Source organism: Ranitomeya variabilis, chromosome 4, assembly GCF_051348905.1.
Source record: "Ranitomeya variabilis isolate aRanVar5 chromosome 4, aRanVar5.hap1, whole genome shotgun sequence".
In the NCBI taxonomy this organism is placed as follows: domain Eukaryota; kingdom Metazoa; phylum Chordata; class Amphibia; order Anura; family Dendrobatidae; genus Ranitomeya; species Ranitomeya variabilis.
In genome coordinates, this window is record NC_135235.1 from 208,646,931 (window position 1) to 208,659,407 (window position 12,477).

A 12,477-nucleotide genomic window follows, 5' to 3' on the forward strand; every position below is an offset into this window, starting at 1 on the left:
TGCTGTACAATAGGGATCCTGGGTAGGCAACCGGGCAGCTGTGTACTTACTTACCATATTGGTTAAAGGTGGAGCCAAACCATGTGAACCCACCATGTAATAAACTACAGCTCTGTGCTTAAAGTAGCTAAAATGAGAAAAAAATGTGCCGTTTTGGTTACGAGAAAGCTAAAACCACCCCACTAAGGGTGCAATTCATCATCTGCGTTTTTTTTACACCACTTTCCTTTTTTTTTGTCCTCAAAACGTTTTTTTTTTTTTGCCTTTAACTTTTTTTTTTCATCCCCTTTGCGCAAAAACGTTACGCGGTTCCGAAAATATAGCTAAAATTGCACCAAAATAATTGGAATATTTAAAATGACTTCAAGGAGGAGAGGGACCAGAGTGTATTTGTGAAAAAGTTTGCGACTTTTCGAAAAGTCACAAATGATAAGAAAAAAAAGAAAAAGGGCGAGCACAGAAAAAAACATATAAAATAGATTCAAAGAAAGGTACAAAGTTTAAGAAGATTTCGGCACAAATGAAAAAAAAGGCGAAAAACATCAAAAACTAAGCAAAAAATGCACAAATGCAATTAACCCTATATACTGTGTTCCATGTTATGACACCTGCACATACTTCTTTAGAATAACACTCCAACTGAAATTTCTAATGTTCCTCTTAATGGTAAGTGTAAAAAACAATAGCATATTGTTTAAATCTGTTGTTTTTTTCATATATTTATCTCTGATCTTCTTCCAGTTCAATGCAGGAAAGACATTAACGGCAAGAGCAGTGGGAAGGGGGAAAAAGGAAGCCCCAGCACCTATAGAGCCAGCAGAATGCCAAAGTAAATGGCCATCCACTAGAAAGGAGCATGAACACTGGAACAGTTCCTGGATATGTTAGACACATACAGTGCCTACAAGTAGTATTCAACCCCCTGCAGATTTAGCAGGTTTAATAAGATGCAAATAAGTTAGAGCCTTCAAACTTCAAACAAGAGCAGGATTTATAAACAGATGCATAAATCTTACAAACCAAAAAGTTTTGTTGCTCAGTTAAATTTTTATAAATTTTAAACATAAAAGTGTGGGTCAATTATTATTCAACCCCTAGGTTTAATATTTTGTGGAATAACCTTTGTTTGCAATTACAGCTAATAATCGTCTTTTATAAGACCTGATCAGGCCGGCACAGGTCTCTGGAGTTATCTTGGCCCACTCCTCCATGCAGATCTTCTCCAAGTTATCTAGGTTCTTTGGGTGTCTCATGTGGACTTTAATCTTGAGCTCCTTCCACAAGTTTTCAATTGGGTTAAGGTCAGGAGACTGACTAGGCCACTGCAACACCTTGATTTTTTGCCTCTTGAACCAGGCCTTGGTTTTCTTGGCTGTGTGCTTTGGGTCGTTGTCTTGTTGGAAGATGAAATGACGACCCATCTTAAGATCCCTGATGGAGGAGCGGAGGTTCTTGGCCAAAATCTCCAGGTAGGCCGTGCTATCCATCTTCCCATGGATGCGGACCAGATGGCCAGGCCCCTTGGCTGAGAAACAGCCCCACAGCATGATGCTGCCACCACCATGCTTGACTGTAGGGATGGTATTCTTGGGGTCGTATGCAGTGCCATCCAGTCTCCAAACGTCACGTGTGTGGTTGGCACCAAAGATCTCGATCTTGGTCTCATCAGACCAGAGAACCTTGAACCAGTCAGTCTCAGAGTCCTCCAAGTGATCATGAGCAAACTGTAGACGAGCCTTGACATGACGCTTTGAAAGTAAAGGTACCTTACGGGCTCGTCTGGAACGGAGACCATTGCGGTGGAGTACGTTACTTATGGTATTGACTGAAACCAATGTCCCCACTGCCATGAGATCTTCCCGGAGCTCCTTCCTTGTTGTCCTTGGGTTAGCCTTGACTCTTCGGACAAGCCTGGCCTCGGCATGGGAGGAAACTTTCAAAGGCTGTCCAGGCCGTGGAAGGCTAACAGTAGTTCCATAAGCCTTCCACTTCCGGATGATGCTCCCAACAGTGGAGACAGGTAGGCCCAACTCCTTGGAAAGGGTTTTGTACCCCTTGCCAGCCTTGTGACCCTCCACGATCTTGTCTCTGATGGCCTTGGAATGCTCCTTTGTCTTTCCCATGTTGACCATGTATGAGTGCTGTTCACAAGTTTGGGGAGGGTCTTAAATAGTCAGAAAAGGCTGGAAAAAGAGATAATTAATCCAAACATGTGAAGCTCATTGTTCTTTGTGCCTGAACTACTTCTTAATACTTTAGGGGAACCAAACAGAATTCTGGTGGGTTGAGGGGTTGAATAATAAATGACCCTCTGAAAATACTTTTCACAATTTAAAAAAAAAATAAACAAAGAAATAACATTCTTTTTTGCTGCAGTGCATTTCACACTTCCAGGCTGATCTACAGTCCAAATGTCACAATGCCAAGTTAATTCCAAATGTGTAAACCTGCTAAATCTGCAGGGGGTTGAATACTACTTGTAGGCACTGTATATGCACCAAAAGCAGTTTTAACTAGTTGTAGGGGATAAGGGCAACAAAACCATACAAAATTAATGGATCATATACAGTGTGTCTGTAGAGTCATGGTGCACTTTTAACCAGTCGCTGGAAAGCAACAAAAGATGATAGAAATGTGAAATCTGCTCCAAATAAAAAAAAAACTCTCCCAGTTTCATACCTATTCAGTGCAGTTTGATGTCCTGCACACATCCAAACGAAAGTGAAGTTCTTGCCACACACGGGTAAGGACGACTGGTGTAACAGAGTGAATAACGTCTGTGATTCTATGTTTTAAGTGATTAATGTCGTTGATACGTTCAGTGTACACATGTTGCTTCACATAACCCCAAAAGTAAAAGTATAAGGGCATCAGATCCGGGGATCGTGGTGGCCACGGCTTGACAGAACCCCTGCCTATCCACCGCCGGGGGAATGTTCTATCCAGAAATTTACGAACAATGGTGGCGTAGCGTGGAGGAGCGCCATCCTGTTGAAAGATGTCACCGTCTGGAAATTGTGGCACTCCATAAAATTCCAACATGTCAAGATACATGTTTGCCGTCACAGACTGCTCCGCAAACAAAAATGGGCCTATCACCTTATCATGCATCAGGCCACACCACTCGTTCACTTTAGGGGTGTTACGTTCATACTCAACAGGCATGAGGATGTTCAGCAGCCCATATTCGGACGTTATGGAGATGAACGTGTCCACAGATATGGAAGGTCACCTCATCGTTAAATACAATCTTCTGCAATATCTTGCATCATTGTCGATCTCACAGAACACACTGAACTGTCCTCTGTACCGTCCACATCTCGACTGGCATGGAAAACCACACAGCTGGCATAAGCTTGTGGTTGCATGATGTCACAGACCTGGCGGTGTATTAATCAGAGTTCATCAGGGGTTAATCTGACTGGGGGCTCAGCAACAGCCTAAATGAGTTTGTGTTTGATTGGTTCTTGTTATCTCTCCTCATGAACAGGTCTGATATGATTGGGCCAGACAAAGGGCACCAAAAGTGCACCATGACTTTACGGACTCACTGTATATCAGCCTAAAAAGGTTACAAGGCAGAACAGTACAAAATGAGAAGAGGGAAGTCCCAACACTTATAGTGCTGGCAGAATTCCAAAGAAAAGTATTATCTTATGAAAAGTAGTGAGGGGATGAGGGCAGCAATACCATTTAGTATGGCTGTCAGCCGCCACCCAACCCACCAAAAAGTCTTACTATTTTCATGCTGGCCACTAAACTAATATTAGATGTAGACGGAACCCTACGGTCAGAGCCATTGAGCTCACTGATTACTGATTGGCTACTGTGACCCAGCCAAAGCCAGACAGCGGGAGCATAGGCGAAGACTCACTTGTGGACCTGGGAAAGGTGAGTAGAGAACAGTATTTTTTTTAGAATAACCTGCAGCTGGAGATTAACGTTTACTGAAAAGAAACCAGCCCAATGATTTCTCTATCACATGAGATTGAGTTGTCTTAAAGTACAGAGAAAAGCCAAACATACCTATGACACCTTTTTAACTTTTGTCCCAAAAAAGACCTTGACCAAGTGTGTTGGGTTGCGGAAAAATACAGAAGCAATCCCATGATTTTGTTCCAAGTAAAGTGCTATTGTAGTAATAATCACATGAACTAAAAAACTTCACTAAATAAAAAACTAAACCACGTCCGTATGGCATAATATATTAGAGAGTTCAAGTGGGAGAGTCAAAAATAAAAAAAGAAACTTGTAGAAATGTCATGCCAAGGAAATATCAAAAGTCCAACACCAGTATAAAACACATAATAACAATATAGTAAAATGATCGTAATATAATAATAGTAAGACAGGTTTTCCAGGTTATCATACTCACGCTGAGACCAAGAATTGCAACAAAAATGCCTCCAGGATAAAGAACAATTGTCGTTTTAAATCTCAGAGAAAAGAAAATGACAATAGGAAGTGGCAATTAAAGAAACACACTCTGTATAGGTCACAGTTACCAACAGGGTATCACAGTGGATATCACAAGGGTCGGTACTGGGCCCTCTTCTTTTTTTTCCTGGAATTAACAAAAAATAGGATAAAAGTAGCTATTAGATAAAATTAAAAAAACAATTACTTATTTGATAAATCCCCTATATTACTGCCACTCATGTCTTGTGCTGCCTACCAAAAATGACTGCTTGAGTGCAGTAGTTATGTGGGTGGATGGCACATTAGGGTGCAGGGAAATAAGGGTGGGAAGCACAAGAGTGAGTTAGAGCAGAGGAGGATTGATTAGGTAAGTATTGGTTCTTTTATTTTATGCAATTTGAAAGCTGGCGGCTTAATTTTGTCCCACCTTCCTACCGTTATTAACCTGCAAACTAGTCCTATATCGCGGGTTAATAGGGTTATGTGACCTAAAAGGTGTGCTTAAATAGAGGATTTGAAATGGTTCTTGATGAGGATTTTGAAGCTTCAAAATCCACATAAAAAACTCCTTGTGGATAAAAGGGTGTATAAATCGTAGCCAAAACAGGCATTTATTTTATGGCTTTGATTATGCTTTTTTAAGTGTTTTTTAGAGAGATTTTGCAGCGGATACCACACCATACTACACTTCCTGACAGAAGTTATGTCGCTTATCCATGTTATGTAAATAAAAACTTATAACCTGACGTTAAATTCATCCATTGGTTGTATAAATTATTCTTTTGAAAGCTGAAACTCTCTGAAATGTGGTTTACGTTAAGAAAATAATTTGGCATCAATGAAGAAATAGTGATCAGTTAATGGACACAGAATGGTCAGATTTTGGCAAGACAAAAGTTTTGTCGCCTGGTCTTATAATGCACCCAATCCTAGTTTACATCCTCACCTGTGCTCAGTAAATGATTGGTTAATTAGTGTGTGTGTGTATAAAAAGAAACCCAGCTCCCCAGACCTTCACTTGAACTGCAACTTGAGCTCTGACAACAAGCCAAAAATCCACCCCGCGACCAAAGCCTGGATTATCAAGAGGCTGAAGACCAGATCCACTGCAGAGGTAGCTGGCACCTTTAATGTGTCTCAGCATCAAGTACAAAGAATTAAAAAAAATATTTGAAGAGGATGGAGATGTGTTTGACAAGCCCAGGTCCAGCAGACCCCGCAAGACAACTGCTCAGGAGGAACGTTTGTTGGTTAGAAAATCCAAAGCAAGCCCCACATCCACTGCAGCAGAGCTCCAACAGACCTGGTCACCTCAAGTCCCTGTGTCAACTGGAACAGTTTGTAGGATTCTGTCTCGAAATGGCCTCCATGGTTGAATCAGTGTCCAGAAGCCAGCACTAAACAAAAGGCAAATAAAAACCGTGTGGCATTTGCAAAATCCCACAGCCTGCTAAACAGATGGACGCTGGAAAAGTGGCAGAAGGTGGATTTCTCTGATGAATCTTCATTAGAATTACACCACAGCAAATACTGCAGGAGACCTACTGGAGCCCGTATGGATCCAAAATACACCCAGAAAACAGTTAAATTTGGTGCTGGAAAGATCATGGTCTGGGGTTACATTCAGTATGGGGGTGTGTGAAACATTTGCAAGGTGGAAGGCAATATCAATAGCCTAAAATATCAAGAAGTATTAGCTACCTCTTATATTCCAAATCATAAAAGGGGTCAAATTCTGCAGCAGGATGGAACTCCATCTCATACATCCATCTCTACAACAAAGTTCCTCCAGGCAAAAAAGATCAAGGTGCTCAAGGACTGGCCAGCCCAGTCACCAGACATGAACATCATTGAGCATGCTTGGGGTAGGATGAAAGAGGAAGCTTGGAAGACAAAAAACAAAGAATCTAGATGAATTCTGGGAGGCATGTAAGACTGCATTCTTTGCTATTCCTGATGACTTCATTAATAAATTGTATGAATCATTGTTGAACTGCATGGATACAGTCCTTCAAGCTCATGGAAGTCACACAAAATATTAAATATGACTCTAATAGCACCACAACTTCATTCACCAATGTTATTCAACATATATCTGTATTTTAAGTTAATTATTTGTTTGAATATCACATTACTTTCTGTGGGAGACAAAACTTTTGTCTTGTCAAAATCTGACCATTCTGTGTCCATTAACTGATCAATATTTCTGCATTGATGCCAATTTATTTTCTTAACCTAAACCACATTTCGGAGGGTTTCAGCTTTCAAAAGCATAATTTATACAGCCAATGGATGAATTTAACGTCAGGTTATAAGCTTTTATTTACATAACATGGATAAGCGACATAACTTCTGTCAGGGAGTGTATAATTAAAGATGCATAAAAAAACCCACTGAAAAAACATTGTACAAAAAAAAACACATCAAAACCACGCCAAAAACCACCGCATGTCTTTTACAAATGGCTTTTAGATGTGAATTTTTCAGCTGGAAAAAAAAATCTAAACAGCAACTAAAAAGGACTAAAAATCCAAATTAGTCAAAACATCACATAATTTAAATAAAAAAGGATCTAAGGAAATACTATAATCCAGTACTAAAACTAATAGATCACCACGAGGTCCTAAGAACTCAGTATATACTGTATCAATGGAATCAGCAGAAGAAAGTATCAATAAGGATGAATGAAAAGGTAAGCCTTTAGTCATAGTGGGCAGAGTATCTTGGGAGCCAAAAGCGCTGATTCCTCGACGCGCGTTTCTCTGAATATTACAGCTTTGCCTGGATGGACGAGAGTCTTTTTTTCAGTGTCATCAGCTAAGTAATTAAAGTACCTTTCACATGAATGTAAAAAAGGAAAAAGTATCAGCTTACCGCTACACTGTCAGAAATATTGCCATGAAATCGGTGCTCGGAATCCTCCAGGTCGGCACTCCTAGATGTACAATGCAGGTAGCAGAGGAATGGGGAAAAGGAACCAAAATCCAGCACAGAGTAAAAAATCTTTAGTAAGTAAAATTGCAGCTACACCAATAACAATAGGTAATTTCACAGCTTTCCCTCCCTCCACAATGACCTTTGCACACACTCATTAGATGCCTAAATACAAAAGATAGGGTCTAAATCATTCACGTTGTCATATAATGTACTGAAAAATGGGAAAAAAATCAAAATCTGGTGCGAAAATTAAAATTTCGACACTGTTTTTTGGGTTTTGTCTTTACAGCGTTCTTTCTGTGGTCAAAATAATCTAACAATACGATTCTCCAAGTCAGTACCATTATGACGATACCAAATGCTTATGATTTTTATTTAATATATTTTATCAGTTTGAAAAAATTCTGAACTTGGCAAAAAAAAAAAATGTTTCCGAAAACCCGTAACTTTTATGTTTTCGTGTCTGAAATTTGCAAATGCTGTTAATGTTTATGTGCATTTACTGAAACAACAAGAAGTTACAGTCTAGAATAGTCCCAATGGCCTGACTTTGATTTTTTTTATTCAGATTGTGCTATGGAAAGAAAAAAACTAAAAAAAATAAAAACTAAATAAAAAATATATTTAACACGAAAATTCTGATTTAAACTATAGATCATTTTCTGATGACACATTCCCTTAATAATCACTGAGCGGAGTATGGGTGGGCATCTTAAGCCCCTTCATCCAATGAAGCAGTGATGCTCTGCGATACCAAGAGTCCCCTTTCCCCCCCCGCACTTAATTAAGTGGCAAAGCCTATTAATGCGGGTCAACCATGCTACGGGGGTCGTAGGAGCAGATGTCAAAATTCATGGGAGCCAATTAATATTCCAAATGCTTATTCAGGGGGAAGTATTATTTTACAGCTAATTAATAAATCTGGGTCAAGAACGATTGACGCCCCCAGACGTGACTACTGGGACACTTTTCACGGGCCTCCATAATTTTAGGGGCCAATTCCAAGAGATCTCTTTTTTTTTTTTTTACACGGTCTTAAAAGGTCTTGTTTTTTTTAACAGGATGACCTGTAGTTTCGAAAGAAACCATTCACTTTATCATATAATGTGCTGAAAAATGGGAAAAAAAAATCAAGTGCAGAAAAAAAATCTTGACACTTTTTGGGGTTTTGTTTTGACGGTGTTCACTGTGCAGTCAAAATAATAATAATAATAATAATAATTATAATTATAAAATGAACACGCTCCTCCAGGTCAGTTTGATTATAGTGATACCAAACTTGTTAAGCTTTTTTTATATACTTTCAAAAAAATCATAAGAAATAAAAATGTTGTCTGGGTCTCCATTTTCTAAAACCAGTAACACTTATAGTTCCCCCGTCGCTGAACCTACCAGGAAAAATTATTTTTTTGCATGGTGTGTTTTAATTTTTTATTTCTTGGGACTATTGGCATTTTTTGGCTGGAAGTGCGGTGACCGATAAATGGCAATTCTGGTGGTGCAATTCTTTTTTCTTTACGATGTTTAAGAATTTTAGATTTTCAGTGATCAGATTTTTATGAACACGGTAATCCAAATTTCTTTATGTCTGGATGGGGAAAAGGAAGAAGGGTGATACATATTTTTATGGGTTTTTATTTTAATACTTTTAAAAACATTTTCTTCATACTTTTTTTGTAGTCCCCCTAGACCCTGTACTATATATTGCAATACAGTAAAAATAATGATTTCCTGTGAAGCTCAGCCTGTTGCTAAGGTGTACCAAGATAGTGGCACTGGAGATCTTCAGAAGGTCCCCAGCTGTCATGGGAACCATTTAAATGCCACCATCAGTGATTGACAGATAGCTCAGATTGCTGCTGATAGTAGCAGATGCTGGCTGTATTATGCAGCCATCACCCACCCTTTATGGACCCCTGTATTCCGTAAATGTACACCACGGTGCGGTTAAAATATACATCAATTCATCAAAACAATGTTGAAAAGAAAAACTGTCTTTGTTGCCCATAGCAACCAATCAGAGCTCAGTTTACATTTCCAAAACAGCTCTGCCAGAATGAAAGCCGTGCTGTGATTGGTTGCTATGGGAAACAGGCCTGGTGTTTATTTTTGAGAGTTTGGACAAATCTGCCTCATTTTCTCCTCTTCCTTTTTCTGTGATGATATCATGGAGGGATTATCTTAGAGTTTTAAAATGGACTACCTGTCCTTAGGATAGGCGATTAATATGAGTTCCTCGGAGCCCGACTCTCAGGGGACCACGACACTCGTTTCAGCCCCTTCATTGTTTACACTGGTTTCAAACTGGCCATTGTGGTTTTATCTCTAAGATGGTATGCCAAAATTACCACACGCAAGTAGAGGCCTGTGTAAAACCCGATGTAAACAATGGAGCAGCTGCGGCACTCGCATGATGAGCTCTGAGACCCGCTGATCGAATATTGATGTCCTATCCTACACCTGGATAACCCCTTTAACTGCTTGTGGACCACCTAAGGACTTGAAACATTGAGGTGGTCCGCATATACCTCTGCTATGACATTTAGAACTTCATGGTAGAATCAGCAGCTTCAGAAGCGCTGGTCAGATGGGGTAACAAGTCCGTTCGTGACATTTCTTCCTCCTAAATCTTCCCCCATCACCTGTGAGCGATATTATGGAGAAGTGGAAGGAACCGCAGCAATTCAGCCACAAAGTGGAGACCCCGTAATGTTACAGAGTGGGGGGCCGAGTGCTGAGGAGGAGAAGGTGGAAACGTCACCAACGCTCTGCTGACTCCATAACTGCAGAGTCCAGACCTCCTGTGGTATAACATCAGCACAAACACTGCGCCCCCACCGGGACCTTCAAGGCCGGGCAGCTGCATGCAGCCGTACATCACCAAGCACAATGCCGAGCGTCAGATGTAGTGGTGTAAAGCCGCCACCACAGGACTCTGGAGGAGACATGTTCTGTGCAGTGAGGGATCACACTTCTCCATCTGGTGTCTGATGGAGGAGTCTGGGTTTGGTGAATATCAGGAGAACCTTGCCCCCTAACTGAATTGTGCACACTGTACAGTTTGGTGGAGAAGGGATAATACTCTGGGCTGTCATCAGGGTTCGGATGCAATCTCTAAGTTCTAGTGAAGGAAAATCATAATACTTCAGCATGTAAGACATCTTAGACAATTGTAGACTCCAGCATTGTGGGAACAGTTTGGTGAAGACCCTTTTCTGTTCCTCATGACTCAAGGTCCATACAGACATGGGAGGGGAGTTTGACGGAAGAACACGACCGGCCGCACAAACCCCGGACCTCATCCCCATCCAAAAACTGAGACTGTGACCCCGGCCTCTCCCCAACATCAGGGTCTGACCTCACAAATGATCTGGATGAAGGGGCAACGGTTCCCACAGACGCCTCCAAAATCTTGTAGAAATCCTTCCCAGAAGAGCGGGAGCCGTTATATCTGCAGAGGGACCGACTCCATATTAGCGTCTCAGAATATAGAATGGGAGGTTATAACAGCTCCGGTAGGTGTAATGTGAACCTTTCCCAATATTTTTGTCCATATAGTGTTATCCAGCAATTCATAAAAGAAAAGTTTAAGATTCTGATATTTAGGATTCCCAACTTTTTGGGTTATTTCGTATTCCGCAGTATACAATGGAAATGAATGGAAGAGATAAGAGACATTGACGGTCCAACATGGTAAACAGCTGTCACCGGGCAGGTATGTCCCCGTCCTGCGCTCCTAACACCGGCGACTGGCAGAGACATTTTGCCTAATACTGCTGTGTGTCAAATACAAGACCTCGTTTAGTGATTCTGTATTTGCAGGCCGGTTTGGACCCTGACGAGAGCTGACAGGCCCTGCCAGAAACCGTAGTGGCTCGTTCTTCACCCAACAGACCATGGCTGATACTCGGGGACTGCTGTATTCCTTCCTCATCTTCTATCCCTTTATTACTCTTTCCTCTGCCCTCCCTTCTGCATGCATTCCCCTGCTCCCTCCCTTTTTGTATCTCTTTTTTTTACTCCCCTCTCCCACCCATCCCCCAACCATTCTGTAGAATTAAGTTCAAACATGACATTAATGGTTAGTACAAGTGTCACCAAGATGAACCATCCGGTTGGTTTTTCATAGCTCCCAGAACTTATTTATTCATTACAGCTTCAGAGTGGCAGAGTCATTTGGAGCGACCGCCAGCTGTGGGTGAGGACGACCCATATGTGCGTGGAGAGCGCCAGCTCCAACTCAACAACTTCCGCCGATGAAAGGTGATAGAACTTCTCACTATGCGTCAGACCTAGGGCTTCCTGGATATTGGGCTGGCACCGTCTATGCTTTAGGAACTTGTCTTCATTACTCCTAATCGGTCCTTGTTATAGTCTGGATATTAACTGATATAGCGGCTCTATTGGAAAAACTAATCCTGTGTGGGCCCAAATATACAGAATATAGGTCTGTCTATCTATTATCTATCTTTCTATCTATCTATTATCTATCCATTATCTATTATCTTTCTATTATCTATCCATTATCTATTATCTGTCTATTATCTATTATCTATCTGTCTATTATCTATCTATTATCTATTTATTATCTATCTATCATCTATCTATTATCTATTATCTATCTATAATCTATCTATATGTTATTTATCTATATATTTATCTATCTACTAAGTATAATAGTTGGATAGATCGATGCATATATTATTTTTTTAAATATGGATTCATTGTAAGTAAATATTTCAATATATGAGAAAACATGTAATGGATGGATAAATGGATGGATTGAAGGAAACATGGAGGGATAGACAGGATATTGCATAGATAGAAAGACACATACATATATATATAGACTCACAAATAGACATAGTTGGATTGAATTTCTAGGTGATAGATAGATAGATAGATAGATAGATAGATAGATAGATAGATAGATAGATAGATAATAGATACATAGATAGACAATAGATGATAGATTTAATAGATAGAGAATAAATAGATAATAGATCGATAGATGATAGATAAATAGATATTTGATAGATGATAGATAATAGATACAGTAGATAGATGATAGATAGATAGATAGATAGATAGATAGATAGATAGATAGAGATAGATAATAGA

At 40.1% G+C, this 12,477-nt stretch overlaps 1 protein-coding gene and 1 long non-coding RNA gene across 3 annotated transcripts in view; one reads left to right on the forward strand and one right to left on the reverse strand.

Moving 5' to 3' along the window:
- Positions 1-7,129: 7,129 nt before the first annotated feature.
- On the reverse strand, positions 7,130-9,298 carry LOC143768624 (uncharacterized). Its single transcript, XR_013213969.1, has 3 exons — positions 9,260-9,298; positions 7,294-7,354; positions 7,130-7,200 (listed from the first exon to the last, which is right to left on the reverse strand). It is a non-coding gene; the product is annotated as an uncharacterized LOC143768624 (long non-coding RNA).
- A 1,887-nt stretch (positions 9,299-11,185) lies between these two features.
- Positions 11,186-12,477, forward strand: part of LOC143770305 (paired box protein Pax-6-like) — a 64,588-nt gene continuing 63,296 nt past the window's right edge. Inside the window, exons 1-2 of one of the 2 annotated variants that reach the window (XM_077259802.1) lie at positions 11,186-11,437; positions 11,513-11,619. The gene's annotated coding sequence lies outside the window, so the exon portion shown is untranslated. Of the gene's footprint in view, positions 11,620-12,477 lie in introns of both variants that reach the window. The other variant, XM_077259801.1, reaches the window with a different exon arrangement.